Consider the following 24,749-nt stretch of genomic DNA (forward strand, 5'->3'; position numbering starts at 1 on the left):
GCTAACAGCCTTCAACTCTTTGAGGAGTTACTATAATAGGCATCGGAGGAGGTGGGGCTCTGTCCTCCAAAAAGAAACAGGGAGTATTGCAGCAAGAGAGACCCTGGTTAGAAAGCAGAAGGACCTAGGGAGAGCGGGAGGTGGTAAATGCCCAGTGAGTGAGTCACTGTGGAGTCTTCTGTTCCCCTGAGATGGACGGGGGGAGGGGGGGGGCGCGGTGGGGGTTGGGGGGTCTTTAAAATGACCAGGAAGGAGATCCTGGCTTATCAGACCCAGAAGGCTTCAGAGCACTGGTCCAACTACTTCATTTCACAGCTTAGAAATGAAGCCCAGCAAACAGTCTTATCCAAGGTTATATTTCTTTTTCTTTTAAGATTTTAAAAGTCATTACTGGGCAGTCCTAGGGAACAACTAGGCCTGGGGAAGATGACATGGGGACCCACAGAGCCAATACAGGGAAGCTATTTTTAAGGTCTAGGAAAGAGGCATTTGTCAAGTCACAAGGCAGATGGACTTCCCCATTCGGACAGAATGGGACTTAGGGTGGGAAGCAGTATTGCCTCAAAGACACCCCCAGCCCCATACTGGGCCTTGCTATTCTCCAGAAAGGATCCCAGGGATGTGGACCCACCCCCGAGCCTTCCTATATCCCTGTTTACAACTTCCCTCCTTATGGTGAAGGGTGACAGAACCCTTCCTTCATCATTCCCCCATCCCAGCCAGACTATTAAAATGTAATCAAAAAATCACATTAGCCATGCAGATTCGGCTTAAAACACATATATGTATATATAATTTAACGGCAATTAGGAGCTAATCAGCTTTTTCTTCTTGTCTCAGGGTGTTTTGCCTCCCTGGTCCTTGAAAACATCCTGGGGTCTTTGATTCTCTTACTCTTGGGCTGAGAGATTCAGGCAGAAATTCAAAATGAAGTATTTTGAGTCGAACAGCTCCGTTTTCTCCCGATGTGCTGAAGTGGGGATATTGTACCCTTCTCCACTCCCTGGTTATGGATCTCCCCTTTGGTGAATTCAGCTCATCTGGGTGGGAAAGAGATGAAAGGAAAGAGGAGGACTTGGTCCCTCCTTGGTGCCACTATCCTAAATCCTAATACCCCAGCTTCTGAGAGTCTGCCACCTTCTATGTGCCCCAGCTATGTGCCTGCCATCCAGAATTCCAAATTCTTCTCAGAGACCAGGATACTCCATCTCAGGCAGGGAGGCTGCAGATACACTGCAGACACGGTGGCAGAACTGCATCAGAATCACACAGATGGGGTGAAGCTGAAAGTCCAACTAGCTCAATACAGAAACTGACATCCAGGAAGAGAAGCCTAACATAATTAGCTGTGCATCTACTGTGTGCAAACACCCTCTCATATATCAGCCCCGGAGGGGAGGCTTTATAAGTTCCCTATTTTACAGAGTAATAAACAATCATAGAGGTTAAGTGACTGTCTTGTGGTCACACAGCTTAATAAGGGGTGGAACTAGCATTTGAACCTCAGGTCTACCAATCCTAAAGCCTGTGTTCTGTTTACCATTCCAAGCATTCTTGGAGTTCCTTGAGAACTGAGGTGTTGGTTCTCACTGAAGAAACCCATTGCCTTTTAGCAAGACTGCAGCATCCCCGGAGAAGGCAATGGCACCCCACTCCAGTACTCTCGCCTGGAAAATCCGATGGACAGAGGAGCCTGGTAGGCTGCAGTCCATGGGGTCGCTAAGAGTCGGACACGACTGAGCGACTTCACTTTCACTTTTCACTTTCATGCATTGGAGAAGGAAATGGCAACCCACTCCAGTGTTCTTGCCTGGAGAATCCCAGGGATGGGGGAGCCTGGTGGGCTGCCATCTATGGGGTCGCACAGAGTCAGACATGACTGAAGCGACTTAGCAGCAGTAGCAGCAGCAGCAGCATCCCCATAAGACCTGAAATCACACAGGTCTCAGCAATTCACCCTTTGGTAGGTTTCAGGCAGCTCAGGGTATGATGCAAAGGAAGGCTCCAGCAGTCTTGGAAGCCTGGCCTTCCCTTCAAGGAAAGCATGGGTGTGACAGTTAATTTTGCATGTCAGCTTGACTGGGCCATGGGATGCCAGCACGTCCGTGCTAAGTGGCTTCAGCCATGTTGCTTCAAGTCCTTTGAGACCCCATGGACTGTAGCCCACCAGGCTCCTCTGTCCGTGGGATTCTCCAGGCATGAATAATGGAGTGTGTTGCTATGCCCTCCTCCAGGGGATCTTCCTGACCCAGCAATCAAACCCATGTCTCTTATGTCTCCTGCATTGGCAGGCAGGTTCTTTACCACTAGCACCACCTGGGAAACCCCATGGGATGCCATGCATCTGACCAAACATGATTCTGAATGTACAGACTGTGTAAAGTAGATGATCCTCCCTAACGCGGGTGGGCCATATCCAATCAGTTGAAGACCTGAATGGAACAAAAGGGCTAAGTGAAAGGGAATGCTCCCTGCTGACTGCCTGAGCTGGGACATTGATCTTTTCCAGCCTTCAGACTCAGACTGAAACATTGGCTCCTCCTGGGTCTCTAGTCTGTTGGCTTTCAGATGGGAGGTTACATCACCAGCTGTCCTAGCTCTCAGACCTTTGGACACAGACTGGAACTACAGCATCAGCTCTCCTGGGTCCCAGCTTGCCAACTGCAGACCTTGAAGTCTCAACTTCTCTATCCCTCTATCTACCTACCTACCTACCTACCGGGGCTTCCCTGGTGGCTCAGATGTTAAAGAATCTGCCTGCAATGCAGGAGACCCACGTTCAATCCCTAGGTAGGGAAGATTCCCTGGAGAAGGGAATGGCAACCCATGCCAGTATTCCTGCCTGGAAAACTCCATGGACAGAGGAGTCTGGCAGGCTGTTGTCCATGGGGTCACAAAGAGTCGGATATGACTAAGCAACTAATACTACCTACCTACCTAATTACTTAATCTACATCCTATTGGTTCTGCTTCTCTGGAAGAGCACTCACTAATATAATTTCCCTAGAGGGTAAGTGTGAGTGAAGCAGGGAGCCCCACTGTAGCATCTGCATCCTACAACCCTCCTAGAAACTTCTCTCAAGAAGCCCCAAGTCCTACCCAGAATCTCAGACAAAAATGGGAACAGAGCTAGCAAAGGTCCTCCAAATCCACAGAAGAAAGAGTGTGGCTGGGTGACTTTCTGAGCCTCTCCCCCAAGAAGACCCTAAATCTACTACTCCCATCCTCCCTGCCCCAGCCCTGAGGAAGTCTGGCTTTGCAGCTGCAGCTGAAGCAAACACGTGTACCTACTTACTCCCCATCAGACCTCCTGCCCCCCAAGAAACACCATCCTCATTGGCTAAATGTGCCAGCAGAGGGCAGGAAACTTAGAGTGACCCCTTCTTCCCCAAAGAAAATCTGGGCTTATTTATTGTAAGCCCAGGTAGGGGTGGGAGAGGGAAGAGGGTTGGGAGGGGGGCTCTACGTGGGAGCCTGTCCAGACCCCTCATTTCTCAGAGACCAGGCTGCAAAGATGGAGCACATGAAGGACGGCTGGGCTCCCCAGGCTGACAGCTGGTGAGGAAACTGCGGGCACTGACTCGTAAGCCCAACAGCTCGATATATATCAGGCAAACAAGCTTTGATCTCATCTATATATCACCCAGGGAAACATAGCAGCACCAGAGAAACCAACATTAATTGTCACAACAGCCTAGGTTCCCCCCATTCCACATGTTCTGTCTCTGGTGGGCTCAGTGGAACAGAACTGGTCCCCCAACAGAAGGAGGGATGTCTGGAACTAAGAGCACCAGGGCCTGGTTTTGGGGAAAAAGGGCAGCAGCAGTCCTGAGTTCAAACTCTGCCTCTGCTACTAGCTGGGTGGCTTGGGCAAGTCTCAGTTTCTTCATCTGTAAAATGGGGTGGTGACACCCTGCTTGCTGAGTCACGGTCATGAAAAGCCTCAAAGATGAGAAGTGCCCCAAACCCGGCCCATGTGCATAGGCAGGTTGGCAAGTCAGCTAGAACTGAGTCTTATTCTTTGCTACATCAGCTCTCCTTCCTAGGTGACGCTAGTGGGTAAGAATCTGCCTGCCTAAACAGGAGGGTTCAATCCCTGCCTGGATTATGAAGATCCCCTGGAGGAGGAAATGGAAACCCACTCTAGTATTCTTGCCTGGAGAATCCCATGGACAGAGGAGCCTGGCGGGCTATGGTCCATAGGGTTGCAAAGAGTTGGACACGACTAAAGTGTCTTAACACGCACACACACACACATCAGCCTCAGGCTTTAATATGGATCAGAAGCCGGGCAGGCTTGTTAAAATGCAAACTCCTGGGCCAGGCACTAGATCACATCAATCATGCTCGGGGGTGGTACCTAGGAACCTGCATTTATACCACCTCCCATGTGATTCTTTTGGAGGTGGTTCAGGACTATTCTGTGCAATACCCTGCTGCCTTGGCCACCCTCCCAGTTCCCAGTGGCTTCCTCCATCAGATGACTTTGCCTTTGGCCTTCCCCCTGCTGGTGCTCACACTAGCCTCTCCTCAGGCTAGTCCTGCCTGCCCCACTCTGAGGATGGACTCAGGCTTCTGGATCTCTGGCCAGGACTCAGTCCTCCAACAAAGTGCCCCTTCCTCTGGCCCTGGGAGGGAAGAAATGATAACATTCAGGTCTGCCATCCAGCTCTTCCTGGTGGGGCCAGGCAGCGAAAGAAAAGAGAAGACCCTGTGCAAGGGGCTGGCACAGCACCAAGCTGCTGTGTGCTGGCACCGGTGCTTTGCTTGTGGACTCATCTGACCCAGCCTCAGCTCTATAAGGCAGTTTTCAGGAGCGGGCTGAGACCTGAGCCTCTGCTGGCCCAAGTCAGAGCCTGTCCTTTTAGCCACTGAGCTCCACTGTTCAGAGTATCTCACCCACTGACCCACTCTTGTCCCTCCCTCCCCACTCTGTTCTGCCTGCACAACTCAGGCTTTAAGGCCCAGACCCACCAAGCAGTCTTGCATCTCTGAGAACAAGACACAAAAGCTTAATAAAACCAGCAATATTTACAGAATCTGTGAAATACAGCCAGGCCCCCAGACACCCCTCACCTGAAGGATCAGAAGGTTCCTGAAAACCCCCCACTGCATGCCTGGACCCAACTGTCCAGGTTGCTTCTTCCACCACCTCTCCCCCTGGCTGCTGCCTGGAACTCCAAGAAAGCAGGAGGGCCCAAGGGGCCCAGCAACCAGTCCACTCCCCAGCCCCCAGACTGCTGGATTAATAAAAAATAAAAAGATCCCCACAAAATACAACCAATAACCATGGCCATAAAAGCCAAATTGGATTCCTTCCTGGCTGATGAGCTCAGAGCCCTTCTCTCTCTCTGAGACCCGATTAACAAAAATGTAAAACAATTCCCCTTGTGTCTCCTCTCCAGCTCCAGCCAGCGCTTCCTGCGAGCTGAAGCTCAGGGACAAGGGAGGAGGCATCAGCAGGGGATGGGTCCTGGGGCAGCAGTGGGACCTGCCCTGCCACCAGCCTGCTGCGTTACCTAGAACAAGTCACTGAACATCTCTGGGTGGTCCCCCATCTGTCAGATGGTGGGTAGGGAGAAATGCTCTCTAAACCCTCTGATTCTTAGCTGTTGCCCAAGATGGGGAGACGGGGAAAGGAGAAGGGGGTCCCCTTCATCCCTATTCAGAAGTTAATGTATAACTGGGTGGGGGCACACTGTGGGGTCCTGATAAAACATCAAGCCAAGAAGCAGGAAAGGCCAAATAACATATGCTGGGTGGATGCCGTTAGCTTCGCTGGGACATAGTAGGTGGTAACCTGCCAGTTCTTAGCTCTGGGGAAAGCTCCAGAGACCACTGCCCCGTCTTCCCCTCACCATACACACCCAGATCTCATCTGTGGATCTGGGGACACTGCAAAGACTCTTCTTGGCCCCATACCATGAAAGAAAAGCTTAAGGGTAAATTGAAACCTGAAAGAAAGCAGACACTGCAAAGTGCTCAAACCCATGGCAGGGAATGCGGGACACTACAACTAGTTAGGGATGGAGTTCTAGGAAGGGGCTCTACCCCCAGCCTCATTGCTCAGAAAGAAAGTGAGGAACCTTAGGAGGAACCTCCCCTTCTGAGCACTGGGGGCACCCCTAGCCCCTGCTGTCAGGGCTAGAGGAAAGCCCAGGAGGCCAGCACCCAGTGAAAGCGCACATCAAGGAGATGCTGGCAACCGCTGGGGCGCTCACATTCCCAGCCTTGATCCTGACCTTGATCCTCTCATCCTGAGGGATTGAATGATGCTGCATCTCTGCAGCAACTTAGAGCTTGTAGATGATTTTCACACAGGTTTTCTCGTCTCAGGAACTATTTCCAATTTGCAAACAAGAAAACTAAGGCTAAAAGAAGTAAAGGGAGTTATTTGAATCTGATTTCTGATAAGCTCAGTCCCAATCTCACTATCTTAGGTTTTGAGTCTCACATGTTGGAAACTCTCAAGAGTTCTAGAGTCAGCCTTCCCAATCTCCACTGGTGCAGGGGCATATCCCCCCACCTTCCACCCCAGTGTCTGTCCCCAGGAGTCATTCTGGCCACAGGCACAACCCTGGCTCCAGGGAAGGGAGGAGAGAAAAAGCACCCAGGGCTGACTCCCAACTTCACCACCTTGGGTGCGTGTGCTGTCACTTTAGATGTGTCTGACTATTTGCAACCCGAGGGGCTGTAGCCCCAGGCTCCTCTGTCCATGTGTCCATCTCGGGTGTCCAGATGGAAACATACCTTCAGTGCCTGCACAGGGGAAGGGCTTCCTGGCTATCCTGCTGATTGACAGCTCAAGTGCATATAGTGGAGAGGGAGGTACACTTGGTACCCTCCACACCTGGGACCAGAACAGAGGCCCTGGCAGTGTGGGAAGGGAGGGTCTGACGCTGGCCCTCAGCCCACCTGCCATGATGGTGCAGCTGCCTGTGGAGACAGGAATGGAGGGCTGGAGATGAGCTGCTAGAGCAGAAGGTCCAAGAGGAGAGCAGACCCCCAAGTAGCACCTCTCCCCAACTCTGCTGCCTCTCCCATGAAACATTTGGGAGACTCAAGGTCCCAGGAACTCATAACTGCTGCTCCTGGCACCAGGAGCCAGGAAAAACCTGACAAAACCACCCAAGCTCCAGAATCTCCAGCCCCTTCTGTCCCCCTCCAACCCCACTCAATGGTGCAGTGTTATCCCAGCTCTCACAGGAACCTTCCTCAAATCCTCCCACAATAATAGGGCTCAGTCTCCTATTCACTCGTGACCTGGGGCTAGTCTTTATTCCTTCGAGAGCCTCAGTTTGCCTTTCTGTAAAATGGGAGGGCTGGACTAAATGAGATTTCAGTTATTTCCTAGTTCTCTTACTTTGGAGTCCTCAAAAAGCCAGGACACAGAACTGTGATAACAGAGAAGAGGGGGTGGCTCAGGGCTGCGGGAGCAGTTGGGAAGGTGAAGAGAGCTGCAGACTTTTGGGGGTGCTGGGGCTGCAGCCTGCATCAGCTTTGCAGTCTCCTGAGTTCCAGGCCTTGCCACAGCCGGGAACTAGAGGAGCCCAGGGGTCAGAGGGTCCTGCAGGACAGGGTGGGGGAGGGGTGTGTAGTGAGAGGGCAAGGTTCAAGAATTCAGCCAGACTACCTCTGCCTAATCCTGAGCTGAAGGGTCTTCCAGTGGACAAGAACAGTATTCTTTGCCTTGTCAGTACTTGGGGTCAGATCCTGCCAAATCCAGGCTGAAGTCAAAGTCCATCAGCCCCACTCATCATGAACACATTTACATACTCATTCATTCATTCACTTGTCATCCTCATTTGCTCACTTATTGGTACTTGCTAAGGACTTTCTGTTAAACCATCATTATCTTCACTCTGGGACGTCTTGAACTCCTTTCCTCCCCAAGGCTCCAGGAACTTTCCCACCACAGATTTATTTTCACTCTCATTAATGCCCAAGAGTGCCCTCAGCTGACACAGCCCTCTTCATCACAAATTCCTAACTCCGTTACTCTGAAATCACCCACTCGAAGCCTCTGGAAGAGCAGGTCACCAAGTCAGGAACCCTTGCAGGGAACATGCAGCAGCTACTAACCTGTAACACCCTTCTGCAGCCAGCCTCTTCCCAGCTTCTCCAGTTGGAGAAAGGAAGGGTTCCCCCCCCCAACTCTGGCTGCTGAGAAATCAAAGCCTGATTTCTCTCTAGCTTAGCTGAATGTCTCTCAGGCCCAGATTGCAGAGAAGAACCAAAACCAACATCCTGCTTTTGTGAAGTCACAAGATGATGTTTTAAAAACCAGAAAACAGTATTTCAAACAGAAAGTTCGCACATATGATTATGTCCAGAGGGATGCAAGTCCCAGCTGTATCGACATGGGATGAAAAGGGGAAACTTCTGGATGAAAGCCAGAATAACCCTGCCAGTCTGCCAGATGTTGCCTGCATCTGGATCTCTGAAAAGTGATCCATTCAGTGAGTTGGCTGTCAAGGAGCAAATGGTCAATCCATGTCACCCTGTCAACCAGGACTCAGCCCGAGCCCACAGGTACAAACTACCCAGATTACTGAAGGATCCAAAAGGTAGTTTGATTTCAGTCCTGTTCCTCTGCAAGGACCCAAATCAAGGCCAAAGTGTGAGCCTCAGTCATTTTATGGCGGTCATGATCGTGGTACTGAGTCCAGCTTGCCTCAGTTTGAGTCCTGTCTCTGAGGCTTACTGGCAATCTCTTTAGTCTCTCTATGCTTCACAGTTCTCATCCTTAAAATAGAATAATAATGGTAGCTATCTCATAGAGCAGGGCTTCCCAGGCGGCACTAGTGGTAAAGAACCCGCCTGCCAATGCAGGAGACCTAAGAGACCTGGGTTTGATCTCTGGGTTGGGAAGATCCCCTGGGAAGAGGGCACAGCAACCCTCTCCAGTATTCTTGCCTGGAGAATCCCATGGACAAGGGAGCCTGGCAGGTTACAGTCCATAGAGTGGCAAAGAGTAGGACACAATCGAAGAGACCTAGCCCTGCATCCGGAGAAGGCAATGGCAACCCACTACAGTACTCTTGCCTGGAAAATCCCAGGGACAGAGGAGCCTAGTGGGCTGGCGTCTATGGGGTCGAACAGAGTCAGACACAACTGAAGTGACTTAGCAGCCGCAGCAGCCCTGCATCTCATAGAGCAGGTGTGAGGATGCACTAAGATAATACCTACAAAGCCCGAAGCCTGGCAGGCAGTAAACAGTCAAAATATGTCAGCCATTATTATAATTGTCATTATTACCAGGTGATCACCCTGCAGAACTCTCCCAACTAAGAACAGGAGAAATCCTCCAGGACAGTGCAAAGGCCGATACCGTGGGGAGACAGGGATGAAACACTCCTCCCCCAAACATCCTAGGAACACTAGTCTGCTACAACCGTTCCAACTCCGAGCCCCATTTAAGCTGCCTTCCCCCGAGACAACAAGATCACCACATTCTCCTTCATGACAGGAGTGGCTTCCAGCTGGCAGTCATGTCTCCTCTATTAACAAGGTTTGGCAAAGGACACATCATCCAGGTGCCAGTGTGTGTGCTGGATGCCTCGAGCAGATGGCTGGGTGGGAATGAGCTTTCGCTACCACGCCCCCTCTCCCACCAAGACATCAAGCCGGGGAGGGCACCCAGATGCCACTCAGAGGAAATTTCCTTCTCACTGTGAAGTGACCACTTGCCTGGATCATGTTCTCTGAGCCCCAGAGGACACTTGGGTCCCTCTTCCACTTCTGCTGGGGAACCTGAGTGACCTCTCACTTACCCATCACCTCTGGTCGAGGCAGGGGGTGTGGGGCAGGCCTGGGAGACTCTGGTGGGCTCTGCAAGGACAGAGACTGAAGTTTTTCCACTTCTGCATGCCTAGCACACAGTGGGGTGCTCAGGTAGACATTTGTGGGGTGGGGGATTAAGGAGAAGGCTTTTTCTGGTAGAGGAGATTTAAGCCTCTGGACATTGTCTCCCAGGTCGTCATTTCCCAATTCCAAGGAATGCTGCCTATAAGAGACCTGGATGGTACTTGCTGGCATCTAAATTCAAGCCAATCCTTCCCATTGTCCCCACCACCTCCTCATTCCCAATGGTCAAGTTCACTGATACAGCAAGACTCTAATCTCCACCCCATGGCCCTTTCCAAATTTCCCAGGTTCTCAGTCTACTTCCCTCAGAGGGAGGAGCAAGGAGAGAAAGCAGGATGCCAGAACGAAGGGTGTCTACAGGGGTTCCACAAGCCTAGCAGGCTCTTTCCCTTGAGTTCAAGGAGAAACATATCCAGACCCTCCGCTTCACTAACATACCAGGAGCTGGGCCCAGGACCCTCTGCTGGGCTTCTTCCTTCCAGGTTTTGGTAGAGGCTCAGCTTCTGCCGCAGAAGGCAATGGCAACCCACTCCAGTACTCTTACCTGGAAAATCCCATGGACGGAGGAGCCTGGTAAGCTGCCGTCCATGGGGTCGCTAAGAGTCGGACACAACTGAGCGACTTCACTTATACTTTCATGCGTTGGAGAAGGAAATGGCAACCCACTCCAGTGTTCTTGTCTGGAGAATCCCAGGGATGGGGGAGCCTGGTGGGCTGCTGTCTATGAGGCCACATAGAGTTGGACACGACTGAAGCGACTTAGCAGCAGCAGCAGCTTCTGCCAGCACTAATGCCAGCAAGCATGACAAGGCCTGGAGGTATAACATAAATAGCCTGCTGCTGCCCATCAGCTTCTCCTTCCCCATGGCTTTGATTTCAAACCTTCTCCCTCTAACCACCAGAATAAACCAGCTAGTGCAGCCTCTGCAGGGCTCCATCTGCCTCTTTCCTAGCTGTGTGGCTTTGGGCAAGTAAGTCAACCTCTCAAGCCTGGGTCCTTCAATTGCAAAGCAGAATAAGCATACCTACCTCCAGGGTTGTTGTGGGGATTACATCAATTAGCCCATGATAAGTTTCCCTGGTGGTTCAGAGGTAAAGAATCCGCCTGCCAATGCAGAAGCCTCAGGTTCAGTTCCTGGATTGGGAAGATGCCCTGGAGATGGAAATGGCAACCTACTCCAGTATTTTTTCCTGGGAAATCCTATGGACAGAGGAGCCTGTAGGGCTACAGTCCATGGGGTTGCAAAAGTCAGACATGACTTAGTGACTAAACAACAACAAAGCTTTCAGCAGAGTGCCTAACTTGTGGCAAATATTCTGCACCTTCCTGTGCCATTGTTCACGTGGATGAATGCAGGCACCTGCGCAAATCAGCAGGGTTAGTCCTGATATCAGGGGTATGTGGAGCAGAAGACTTGGCAGTGAAAACCGGCTACATCTCACCTCTGTGCTTGGAAGGGAATGTTATGTTAACTGCCTGCACCTGTTCAACCCCCTTCATTGGGTGCTTCCCATACACTCAAGGAGTCTAGCCTGGCCACATGGCACACAAGCCTGGGATTCTGAGATTCAGGCTCTGCCACCAACATGCTGTGTGATGCTGGGCAATTCACTAACCCTCTCTGAAATAACTTCCCGTCTACAGACACCTCTTGCAGCCCTAATCTCTTGAGTTAAATCATTTTTCATAGTCCAGGCTTCACAGTGGGGCTCCTGCCTGAGCCTATCCCCCAGGCAGACAGGTCTGGGTTCTCATGGTTGGGGACAGAATCCAAGATGTAAAGGTTAAGACCCAGTCCCAGCCCCAGTCCAGAAGCCCTGAATACCAAGCCTAGGATGGCCAAAGCTAAACCCCACCCTTACACCTGACCCAACCGGCAGAGGAATTTACACTCTTTTGAAAATCATCACATTCATGGGTTTCTTGACAAAAAATATATACTGAATGAATAGCAGAAACTATGCAGGAAGAAAGTCAAAGTTGCTCAGTCATGTCCGACTCTTTATAACCCCATGGACTATATGATCCATGGCATTTTCCTGGCCAGAATACTGGAGTGGGTAGTCGTTCCCTTCTCCAGGAGATCTTCCAACCCAGGGATCAAACACAGGTCTCCTGCACTGCAGGCAGATTCTTTACCAGCTGAGCCACCAGGGAAGTCCAAGAATACTGGAGTGGGTAGCCTATCCCTTCTCCAGCAGATCTTCTCGACCCAAGAGTCAAACTGGGTCTCCTGCATTGCAGGCAGATTCTTTACCAGCTGAGCTACCAGGGAAGCCCTAAAACAATGCAGGGTACTGGACAAAATAAGGGTTCTTGGTTCACGCAGATGAAAATCTGACCCCAAGTTGGCCCCTTCTAGCTGTGTGGCCTTAAGCAAACCTCTTCACTTCTCTGAACCTTGGTTTCCCCACATATTAAATGGGGATAACAATCCATATGCCATGAGATGATTGTGAGGTTGAGACAGATTGAGTATAACACTTAGCATGTGGCACACAGTAGATACTCAATGAAAGGCAGTTATTATCGGGACTGCTATTACAAGCCTGCTGCACCCACTGTAAAGCAGAGGAAGCAAGGCCATCAGTCCTGTTTGGTGCTCATTTCCAGAGTCCTGACTACCACAGACACATCCATCACAGTCCTCCCACCCATCTACCTTCCAGCTGGTGTGGAGCGGGAGCAGCCGTCTGGTCTCCCCCATGGCCAGGCAGAGAGTTGAGCTCACTGCGGGAGGTTCTGCCACCTTTCCTGGACCAGTTCTGGCAGCATCCCTGCCTCCAGCCTTAGTCGAGCAGCTGGAGCGGGCATCGCACTGTCTTGCCTGTGAAATGCGACTTTGGAAAACATGCGTATTTGTGAGTTGGTGCGTGTTTCTATTTTGGGCCAACACTGCCCTCTTTATTTATTTTCCCTGGGCTTTGCGTTTAGAACCCAGCTTGGAAGGGTGTTTTGACAGACTCTGACACCGCTCCAGGCTTCTCTGGCAGGAGACACGCTCAGGTTGGGGGAGGGTGGGCAAGAGGAGGAAGATTTCAAATAATGAGCCCTCTGCCTTGACTAAGAGTAACAGGCAATCAGACACCCCTGCCTCACTGTCCCAGCCCTCAGCTTCTCCATACGCGGGTGGGGGAAGAGTGTAAGAGGTTCCGGTGGGAGAAAAGAGGGGAGAGGGGGAAAAGGGACCAAATAACCAAATCAGAGTTTCTAGTCATCATAGAGCTAACAACATTATCAATACCAATAACATCAGTATCAATGACTGCCACCACCACCACCATTTTGGGGTGCCTATTTTTATGACTAAGAGTGGGCTTACTGATTGCCCTTAGGGAAACCACCTCATCTTTTAGCATCTTGCTTTGCTCATCTGTAAAGGTGATTTTTGCAGTCCCCAGCTTATGGGGCTGTGAGAAAGGGTTGCTCAGCCAAATGGTAGCGATGACTATCTTCCCTCCCGGCTGCAGATCCTGGCCAGCTGCCCACAGCCAGCCTACTTGGTGGCGTCTTTGGGACTTGGAGCTGATGCCCAAGCCTCTACCCACCAGGAACAGCCTCTAAAGCTGCTCTCAGCAAGGCAGTCACGTCTCTGTGGTCATTTGCAACCAGCCTAGAGTCTGCCTTAAGGGAGGAAGGGTCTTAGACAATTCCATCTGCCTTTGAATGACCAGGTGAGTGGCAGTGGAAAAGAGGGGATGAGGGCTGTCGTTTAGTTACTAAGTTGTATCCGACTCTTTTGTGGCCCGAAGGACTGTAGCCCCACCAGGTTCCTCTGTCTATGTGATTTCCCGAGCAAGAATATTGGAGTGGGTTGCCATTTCCTTCTCCAAAACTATCAGGGAAAAGGGCTTAAACCAAAATTCCAAGATCCTGAGGGTCAGGCAATCCAGGTTTTAGTCCTGACTTTTCTACTCATTTATTCGTTCATTCACTAATCTTCCACCAGCAGAACCAGGGGTTTATGCAGAGGATAAAGTGACATAGAAGCAATGCCTGGCCCAGTGGAAATAGCACTTCAGTGACCATTTGAATATTGTGACCTCATGAATATTACTTGACATCTCTGGTCCTACAAAGGAAGTCATCTGAACATCTGTTGCTCAGGGGACAGGATGCCTTCACTGGTGGTGAATGCTCTGAAGAAGGGGAAAACTACCATAAACTCTGGGGTTAGAATCATAATTTTCAGTCCCACTCACACTCAAGAGACTCAAAGAAACACCAGTGTCCCACATTATTAGGGCCAAACTGGGATGCTTGAAGGTCACCTCAACCAGCCTATCCTTGTATAGACGGGAAAGCCTAAGGCTCAGAGAAGGGCATTTGCACAAGGACGCACTGGGAGCCTGTGGCCAAGCTGAGTTTAGGACTGGCCCCCTATTTCTACTCCTTCTACCACTTCACTTGGATTCTTCCTCTCTCAGCTCAGTTTCTGGATTTTAAGGGACTTGCTGTGATTCCAGAACTGAAGAATCCTGGCCCCTCGAAGACTGAGAGGGATCTGGGGTGTCTGGCTCTGGGGATTTCCTCAGGGAGGGAGCAGAACTCCCCATGGGGAGGAGGGTCAGAGGTATGGGGACATGGAGTCCACTTAGAGAATGGAGTCAGCTCCCCCTAAGGGTCAGCCGTTCCGCATTGGAGCAAAGACTGACTGGATCAGGCCCAGGCTGCAGGAAAGTTAAGGAGAGAGTGAAGGCAGCTGGGAAAGAAGAACTGGGAAAGACAAAGAGGGCAGTGGTGGGGGGAGGGGGGAGATAAACATAGGGAAGGGGAAGAGAACAGGGAAACAAAGAGACAGAAAGTGCAAACAAAGAATGATGCAGAGAGACGGGGTGTGGACCTTGGTTGCAGGAGCTTTGTCTGGAGTAAGAAAGGGGAGCAGGCATGAAGGTGGTGAGCTGAGCAAAATGGACTCTGAGCCCAGTACCAAGATTCTGTAAGGCTGGGCTTCTGTCTGCAGCTTCCACTGGGCCAGGTTACGCCCTCCATTCAGCAGACACCCTGGTTCCTGACCAGGTCTGCATTGGAGAAGGGGGAGGGGAGGGCTTGCTTTGTGACCTGCTGCTTTCCCCCAAAGGGTGTGTGTGCATTTGTGGGGTAGGGGTGGGGGGCTGTGTCTGCAGGAGGGGGCGATCACTGGGCATCCCTGTGAGTAGCCAGAGATGAGATCTGGAGTCCGAGGCTTAGATGTCCGGAAAGAGCAGGACCTGAGTGAAGACATTTCTCTGCTTGCTGGTGCTTGTGAGAAAATGTGTGTGTCCACGTGCTGGTGAATCTTCCCTGTGTGTGCGGACTGTGTGGAGTGTGGGTGGATGTACATTGCGTGAGTGGACTATGAATCTGTGCGGGGATTGTTTATAGGTGTGTGGTTTGCGGGTAGATCGGTGTGCGTGTGTGCATGGACTCTGCGTTGGTGTGTGCCTGGGTCCGTGGCACGTGGGCGCGCGAGACGGGGCTGTGAGTCTCCAAGGCCGCCTCCAGGCGCTGTCCGCGGTACTGACCCCGGGCCTCTACGGGCGGGACCTGCGCCCAGTCTCAAGAGGAACGTAGGGCCAAACCGTGCAGCAGAGAGGAGGCGAGGAAAGGACGGCTCCTCGGAGGCGCCTTCCTAGCCCAGCTGCGGGCCTCCCGGGGAGTTGGGAAAAGTTCTCCCACGGCGGGGTTGGCTCACAAGAGTGGGCGCCACTCGCGCCGAGAATCTTTCCCAGGCCCTCAGCTCCACCACCACAGCCCGGCTGCCCACCCCAACTCCACCCTCATTAGCGCTCTCGGCAGAGCCCGCAAACCCTCTCGCGCTCAGCTTCCAACGCCCATCAGGTGTGCCCCAGAGCTCCCGCGCTCCGGACTGGACCTGTGGCCAGGTTAATTGGGCCCGAGGACTCCGAGAATGTCCCGCCGAGAGCATGAGTGTGCTCTGGCAGAAAGTGGCTGGAGAGGAGGTCATTAACCTTTCCCAACCCCCTTCGTGAGCTCCAACTGGGTGAGAGCCTGATCCCTGGCGGCTTCAGGCTGATGCTCAACTTTTGGAATCAGTTGTACTCCCGCGGGGACTTGCAGGGGACTAGAGGTCGGAAGCCTCGCTGTTTGTGGACATTAACCTGGCTGGTGCTAGGGTCCCGCGGGGAGTTGGTGCGGAGCTGGAGCTCGGCCGCGGGGGGCGAGGGCTAGCTCTGGGCTCTGCCCCCTACCAACTGGCTTTCCCGGAGGGTCCAAGGCCCTCCTCCCGGGCTGGCTGGACAGCGGGAGAACTTCACATACAGACCCGCGCAGGCCAGGGTGGGGGCGGCGCGGATGACACCGCCCCCCTCCGAGCCATGCACTCCCCAGCTCCGAGACGGATGGTGCCCAGCGGCCGTCGCACTCACCTCGGCTGGCCAAGCTGAGCCGGTTGAGCCGCGGGCGCGGGAGGGAGACGCACCGGAGGGGCCCAGGGCTGCGGCCACCTTGCCGTGCGGACTTGTCCCGTCGCGGGAGTCGCAGAGAGAAGCTCTTAAGAGCTGCGAGAGACCAGGGTTCCCCGCTCCGCTCCAGAGCGCACAGACGGTGCACTGCCGGGTGTGTGTCTCATTCCCCAGCGCGCAATCCGGAGCTCAGCTTGCTGCCGCCGCCTTTTATTCGCCGCCCGCCTTTGTTTGGGTCCGGGCTCCTACCACCGGGCGCGGGGGTGTGAAGGGTAGGCTCTGGTGCCGCGCCGCCCCCCAGACCCTGGCGCCGCCGGCCTCCACGCCGCCGGGCTTTGCGTCAGTAGCCGACGAGGGCCTGCGCTCCGCCGCGTGCTGCTGTCTCCGAAGCCCGCCGCCAGGCGCCGCCGTGGCCGCCGCTCCCCCTGCGAGAGCCGCGCGATGGTACAACCGGGCTCCCAAAACCCGCAGGAGGGGGCTGCGAGCGGCGCAGCGACCCCTGTGGGTCAACCCTCGACTCTGCAAAGGGCCCAGACCCGGCCCCCTACCCGGCCGCTGCCCCTTTTCCTAGGTTCCCACCTCTCTCCCCGCCTGCACTCTTCTCCCCGTCTGCCCAGTCTTGGCAGGTCACCAGTCTCCTGGACATTCGAGGGCATCCCCAGGTCCTCTCCGGAGGGAGCTGCCAAACCCAGGCTCCTGGCACCGTCCCCTCCTCTCTCCTCCATTCACCTCTCTGGCACTAGAGCCCAGAGCCATGCCAGCTCCCGGACCGGGCTTCCCTCCAGCTTTAGTTCACGATCTGCCTGTACTCCCTCGTTCACCGGCCATAAGGAGAAGGGGCCAGACCTATTGCCTGGCTCATTTCTCTGCATCAGTAGAGAAATACTCAGCGGACATTGACATTGGGGCCACCCAGGGAGAACCAAGGCGGGGAGATGCCTCAAAACAGGACCCGCTGCCAGCCCCCAGCGGTGGGCTGGAGGGGTTTTACTTATTGAAGCTCGAAAGAAGGGAAGCCATTGTTTCTGTTGTGTGAGGGGCGAGCCAGGTGTTTATCATACATCCTCTGAGTGTATGCTGAGAGCAAAACAGGAAATGCAGAGGTGGGAGAAAGGCAACCCCTGCCTCTAGAAAGTGGTGGTCGTTTAGTCGCTAAGTCGTGTTGGACTCTTGCGACCCCATAGACTGTATAGCCTGCCAGGCTCCTCTGTCCATGGAATTCTCCAGGCAAGAATACTGGACTGGGTTGCCATTTCCTTCTCCAGGGGATCTTCCCAACCCAGGCTGCCTCTAGGAAGTTCCTAGCTTATGGGGCAGATAAAAACAGGGTTGAATTCTAAAACGAAGCACCAGGGAGCCCATACCCACAGGTAGATGCTCAACCCATGTCCATTCCACAGCCCTTCTTTTTAAAAGAAGAAAACCAAACTGGGAACACCTCTAATGCCACAGGGCTGAGTGGAGCTTCTGTTTGTTCCTCATCTGCCACCCCTGCTCTGTCTCTCTGGTGTGCAGCCTCCTAGCTGTACCCACTGGCTAACTGCCAACTGGACACATTGGTATTTATGATTCTGGATGCCCTGAGAGCTCATCTATGCAAAAGCAAATGGCCCGAGCCGGTGTCCCTACCCCAGCACTCACTCCCTATGTACTCAGGATCGTCGCGGGAGTCATTGCCAGGCTGGCCAAGGCTATCAGGGAACTCACAGTGGTCCCAACTGGCCTTGAAGACATTAGGGTTTAGGAAAACTCCTGTTTTAAGGGTACCACCCTGAGCTGTGAGCAGGGAGAGACAGGAGACCTCTCCGGAGAAGTGGAGAGTGTGTGTGTATTACAGCCCCCAGATCAGAGGCCAAATCTGACACATGAGCACAGAAGAACAGACTCAGCACGGCCATGCAAACCTCTGGCCCCTCTAGCCACATCCGAGGGAAGGCAAAGAACCCGGTGCCATGGGAGAGGGTGGGAGGAAGGAGAACAAGGAAAAGATTTGTTTTTAAGGGAGCACTAGGGGAGACACAAAGTGTGTTCCCAAGCCCAGCTGAGAGCAAAGAGTTTTCTTTGCTGGGTGAATGGCTTACTCTTTTCCACTGGTTTGAAAGCTGCTTCCAGGAATCTCCTCAAAGTTCTCCAAGCCTGTGGCACTGTTGTTCCTCCCAGTCGGACTAGTCCACAGGGAGTGACATTGATGCGCCCCATGTGCCACCCTCAGCCCATGCCTGGGGACACAGCCCTCACTTCCCTGGGAACTAATTTTAGCAGATTTGGGTCCTACCTTCATGCTGTCTATGTGGGCACAGCTGTGGCCACCTCGGTCACACCCTCCTCAGAGCCCTCCCTGGCATTCTAGGACCTCCAGGTGATCTGCAGTGGCAGCTGGGTTTGCTAAGCCCTTGATGGGGGATCCTCTACAAACAGAAGGTACAGAGGCAGAGGCTCAGTGGAGTGGAGGAGGAGGTGGGGAGTGTAGTACCCAGGAACACTGGAAGGATGCAATTTTCTCAGGCCATCAGCGGGGTTTTAAAAATGCAAATGGAACCGGGCCTTTGAAATATGCCTGCCATAAAGTGGAACTGGTGGTGGCAGCAGGAGCTGGCGCTGGTGTGGAAAGTCATGAGAATTCCCTCCTGGCACCTCGTCCTCAGACTCCCTTCCCTCTATTCCAGGAGAGGATGCTTCTTTATAGGAGCCTAGGAATGCTGGACCCCAAGATCCCTGCCCAGCATCAGGGCAACTCCCTGAAGCCCTCTTTCACTCAGGTATTACTTAAAGATGACTCCAGTAGTCAAATGACCCACCCAACCTCAAGGCTGCAGAGAATGAGGGTTGATGTTCCTCTGCCCCGCCCCCCACCCCCAGCCCTGGCTGTTGAAAGTTCTTCCAGGTCTGATTTAAATGCCTCTTGGTGCTGATAAGCTGCTTCCCCTATTCTCTGTCTTCACGACTAATTGAAAAGCCTTCTTTTGTTAGGAGATGGGGCCATAAAGGGCTGCTTTGTCCTTAGCTCTGATCCCTTTATTTCTATTTTCTCTCCAACTGTATCTGAAGTAGGGCCTCTGAGCCCAGCCTCTGATACTACTACCCTCAGTAAAGCCATATTTCTGTTCTATCCCTTACCAGCTCTGTGACCTTGGGAAAGTCGCTTCACCTTGCTGAGCCTTAATCATCTCATCTATAAAATGAAGATGATAAAAGTACCTATCTCACAGCAGTGGCTAAAAAGTTTTACTAAATGAGATCATCTCAGTGCAAAAATAGTACTTAGCACAGTGCATGGCACAATCTAAGCTCTAAATATTAGCTGCTGCTTCTTCCTCCCTCCCCCTCCGTCTCGACCTCCTGCTGTTTCTTCTCCTTCTTATTACCTGTTGGGCGAGAGTGACCTACAGATGAGCATAATACCTCTTACTTCTTCACCCTGACCCTGGCAAGGGGGGAATACGTACAGATTAAGTCCTCCCACTAGATGGCTGAGCAGCTAAGAAGAGTGTATTCAGAGGGATGGGGGTGTTTATTCTAAAAAATGCGGTAGATTAAGGCAATTTCTCCTTTGTTCCCACATCAAGGAATAGAGTAACTACATTTGTACGTGTTTCTCTCTTCAATCTGCTAACACACCAAGTTTGGCCCCAATCCAAAGAAATTAGAGATTTCCCTCTAATCTCACCTTCTCCAGGGAGCCACTGGGTAGAGGTAAGTGAACTGGGCTGTGCTGTAAAGAGGTCTAGATTTAGGAATCTGAGTTTGATTTTCCTATGAGTCTTTTATTAATTGTATGGCCTTTGACAGGTCATTTCACTTCTCTGAGACTAGTTTCCTCAACTGCAAAGTGGGAGTAATAGTGAATTCTGCCTATAATATGCCTGCAGTTATCTTTTCAGCAGAGATGGAGCACAGATTTATAGGTAACAATTTGATAATTAGTCATATATATATATATATAGTTATATATAGTTAGAGAGCCATATGCTAGATAGAATGATCAATCCCTATTTCCATGACTTTCAAGGTTGATTGCACATCATGTGACGAAATGGATGCAAAAGAGCTCAGGAAACATGCCCAAGTTCATAGTGAATGAATTTCTGACTCAAGGTCACGTAGCAAGTCAGTGGAAGAGCTTGAGTTGGACCCAGGCCTCCAGGGTTCAGTCTCGAGCTTCTTCCAAGACACCCTTTCCACTCACCAGTGCCCTTCTCCCTGAAGTTCTATTCAAGAGGTGAGTATGAGTTTATGGGAGAAGAGAATATAGGGGCCAATAATTCAAGAGATGGCAAAGGGGTCTGGAGAAAGGTGATAGGGCCAGACTAGGGCGGGGGTGCTGCAGAAAGGGCCTGGGGAGGCTAGACAGATGGCAGCCCATCCCTCCTGCCTCCTCCAGAATCCTGCAAGCAGCAGGCTTAGCACTCCTTTCCCAGCCTTGCCTGCCTCCTCCAAGGAGGAGCCTGTGCCAGAGTGAATACAATCCAAGTTATTAATTGCCTGCAACAATTAGTCCCAGAGCCTGGGCTTGCAGACACCCCAGCTCTGAAAGAAGGAACCAATTACAGCATCATCAGTATTCACACTGCCACATAATCCTCTCCCAACACAATGGTCCCCTCATTCCCCACCCATGTTTCTAGGGGCCTTTGCTCTGACTTCAGCATCTGGAGAAGACCAAGTAGAGGCCTTCAGAAGTGAAAGTCAGTGAGGGCTGAGATCCCGAGGGGCAGTGCACAAAGCAGGGCTGAAGCACTGGCAGGGAAGAGCAGGACCCTGCCAAAGATACGTACAGTGTGGCATTAGCCAGAGACTGTCTCATTTTGTGGAAGGAAAAAGTATAACCTCCAGGTTGACGGTTTTAAGTAGATTCCCTGCAGGTTTTTTGTTAGAACTGGCTTGAAAGGGAGAGGTCAGAAATACCCCCAAAAGTTCTGGTTTTAATCCCGGCTCAGTCACATACTAGTGCTGTGGCTTTGGGAAAATCCTTTCATGTCTCTGAGCTCATTTCTTTACCTGTAAACTGGCAACAGCAGCCACACCTCCCCAAGGAGGGAGTTGCTACACAGAAGCGCACATTAGCCCAGCTAACAGCACAGCATGAGCTGGAAATACATGGTCGCTATTGTGTTCTGTATAGAAAGAGCCCTAGAAAGAGGTTCCATGCTTTTGTGGGTCCTCTTTCCCTTGGCAGTGGAGTGGAAATGTGGGGAAATGGGGAACGAGGTAGGTGGCAAGTTAGGAGACCTGGAGGCTGACCCCAAATTCGCTGTAACTTATACTGTGGTCTTGCTGCACTTTTCATTCTGGCCTCTCGTTCCAAGTGAGGGCATGAGCCTAGATGAACTCTAGAGCCCCTCTAACTGTGATCCTCCAGGAGAATAGGGGTGGAGGGAATGAGTGTAGAGTGGGTAGGAAATATAGAATCCCCAAGTTTAACTGCTGAAAGAATATGAAACCAGTTACATAGTTAAGCCTAGAGTCTGCTGGTTCTTCATCAGTAAAAGAAACCACAAACACAGGAAAAAAAGATCATTGCCTGATTCAGAGCTCCTGGGAGAGGCTGAGTAGAAGTCCCCAAGTGCAGTCCTTTTCTTTGAAGGATGTTTCAGGACCATGGACAGTAGCTGGTGCCATTCTTCCAAACACCTGAGCCACTGTTGAGGCAAGGGCCAAGGGATGAGAGACATTTTGGCCACTTGGAGGCGGTGTGATGTGCAATGTGAGGAATGCTGAGGCTCAAGAGCAACTCAGTTACACCTGGTGAGGATTTCTGAGTGTCCAATGGGGCTGCCCAAGCTTCTGATGCACCTCTTTGTGTGTGAGCTCTTTTATGACTCAGCATGCAGTGCCAACCCTGTCTTCCCACCCTTCCTGGCTCCTTTGTTTCCTCTGGTCTCAGCTTCCTGGCACAAGTTGGCCAGCAGCTCCCTCTCCCCCTGCCAGGATGGCTGGCCCTCTGGCGCCAGGAGGCAGGCCAACTTTAATAACCCTGACCACTAGGTTCCATCTGAGCCTCTGCAGTGACAGCAAGAAAGAGCTTTTCTGGCATTTTCCCAGTCAGGAATCTGTGCAGCTCTGATGGGCTGCCCCAGTGCCAGCTCCTATTCTAGCACATCCACTGTGGGCAGGGCGAGGAACAATCTGTACCAGAGAACTTGGTGGCCAGGGTCCTTGAGCTGGAAGGAAAGGCTAGTGGACAGATCTTTAGTGCCCAGGCAGTTAAAATACCTTTTAGGCACCAAGGGATTTTGCTAACAACATCAGCACTAATAATAATGAATGGCTGGATGGCATCACGGACTCAATGGACGTAAGTTTGAGTGAACTCCAGGAGTTGGTGATGGACAGGGAGGCCTGGTGTGCCGTAATTCATGTGGTCGCAAAGAGTCAGACATGACTGAGCGACTGAACTGAACTGAACTGAACTATTTATTGAGTGCCAGGCCTCGTACATGCATTACTTCATTTAAACTCACCCCATGAGGTGAATCCTCATGGGATAAGAATCCTCTTATCCTCATTTCCAGGTGAGGCTCAGAGAATAAGCTCCTTTAGATCACATAGCAGGTAAGTACTGAGGACTCAACCCCTAGCAGTTAGATTCCATAGCCTGAGTTCCTTACCACATTCTTATTCTGATCTTTCGTTGTTGTTCGGTCACTGAGTCATGTCCGACTCTTTGCAGCCCCATGGACTGTAGCACTCCAACTCCTCTGTTCTTCATTGTCTTCCGGAGTTTGCTCAGACTCATGTCCATTGAGCTGATGATGCCATCCAACCATCTCATCCTCTGTTACCCCCTTCTCCTCCTGCCTTCAATCTTTCCCAGCATCAGGGTCTTTTCCAATGAGTTGACTCTTCACATCTGGTGGGCTGGGGAGGATAAAAGACTTGGTTAAGGTCACAGAAAGAGTGCTGAAGAGGATTTGAACCAAGATTTGCCTGATGTCAAAGATGCCACATTTATCTAGTTTACTGCTCCCTGGTGAACTTGGTCCCTGTTGAGTGCCCACTCTCAGAGCCCCTAACAGTGGCACTTAAGTCACATTCTAGGTCTAAAACAACTACACTCATCTCCCTGTTCATCCTTAGGGAAGTTACTGCCTCTCTCTTGGAGCCCAGTCTACCCAAGGAGAGATCCTAAGACAGAGCTCGCGTTCCAGTCTGAGAATTGCTTTGTCTGATGAGATTCACTCATGCCAACTAGAAGGGCCATCCCACAAAAATAGTGGGACAGGTCCCGGGACCCAGGAGGGCAGGGTCCTACCTGTACCTTCCAGGACAAAATATAGGGGCCAAGGCCTCTGGCTACAGACACATCATGGGACTGGCATCCCCAATACAAAATGCCACGTCATCTCCTAGCTTCTCATTTCCCATGGGGAGACTGAGGCCCATCCAGCACAGGGATTGCAGTGGTGTATTTGCTTCCTCTGGGCCACCCCTCCGTGGCCTCTGTGTCCTTCACGACACCGCCGGGTCCTCATTTTGCAGCTGCACGTCTGGGGACAGCTGTTCTTGCTGGCATCCAGGGCCATGTGACAGATGTGGAGGAAGGATGCAAAAGGAATGTGTGAGTAGTCTTAACGGCCGCATGGGAGTAGCTGGGGGCCAGGCCAGCAGAGTTGGCTGTGCCTGGGGATGCAGGCTGATGGCATGTCCTTACCCTCCCCGCCTCCCTTCCTCCTCCTTGTTTCCTGTCTATCTCTTCCCTGACATCCCCAAATCCCCCCCTCCCTCCTTTACACGTCTTCCTTCCCTTGATAATGGCCACAGTAAACATTGATTGAGCACTTACTGTGTGACAAGCCCATGCCAAGTGTTTTACATGCACCATCTTCTTTAATCGTCACGATAGCCCTTGGAGAGTAATCATCTCCTTTTTGAGGAAAATATGACTCAGAGAGATCAGAGTTTGTAAGGCCCAACTGACTTCTGAGCCCACACTCTCCTTCCTGCTGGGGACAGTAGCACCTCATCACATGTAAGGCAAGAGGGCCAGAGGTGGTGTGGTCTGTTCTCTTTTGGCTTTGGCTTTGGCTTTGGGTGGATTGACTGGCAAATGCTTTTCCTCTTTGTTTTTCCTGTAAAACTCGGAGCTCATTTTTATCTCCCTCCCTGAATTGTCACATTCTCCGTACCTTCTCATCCTTCTATTCCCTTTGTGTATATAGGCAGCCCCCCTATTCCAGTACTCTTGCCTGGAAAATCCATGGGTGGAGGAGCCTGGTGGGCTGCAGTCCATGGGGTTGCTAAGAGTCGGACATGCTGAGCGACTTCACTTTCACTTTTTACTTTCATGCACTGGAGAAGGAAATGGCAACCCACTCCAGTGTTCTTGCCTGGAGAATCCCAGGGATGGGGAAGCCTAGTGGGCTGCCGTCTATGGGGTCGCACAGAGTCGGACACGACTGAAGCGACTTAGCAGCAGCAGCAGTAGCATATGGGCAGCCCAAGGTCAGCCTACAAAAGCCCTGAATCTAAGCCTTGCC

At 52.0% G+C, this 24,749-nt stretch overlaps 1 protein-coding gene across 1 annotated transcript in view; it reads right to left on the reverse strand.

Moving 5' to 3' along the window:
• Positions 1 to 16,486, reverse strand: part of DISP3 (dispatched RND transporter family member 3) — a 58,174-nt gene extending 41,688 nt beyond the window's left edge. Inside the window, exon 1 of the mRNA XM_027564912.1 lies at positions 16,237 to 16,486. The gene's annotated coding sequence lies outside the window, so the exon portion shown is untranslated. The remainder of the gene's footprint in view (positions 1 to 16,236) is intronic.
• Between the last annotated feature and the right edge of the window lie 8,263 nt (positions 16,487 to 24,749).

This window comes from Bos indicus x Bos taurus, chromosome 16, assembly GCF_003369695.1.
Source record: "Bos indicus x Bos taurus breed Angus x Brahman F1 hybrid chromosome 16, Bos_hybrid_MaternalHap_v2.0, whole genome shotgun sequence".
NCBI lineage: Eukaryota > Metazoa > Chordata > Mammalia > Artiodactyla > Bovidae > Bos > Bos indicus x Bos taurus.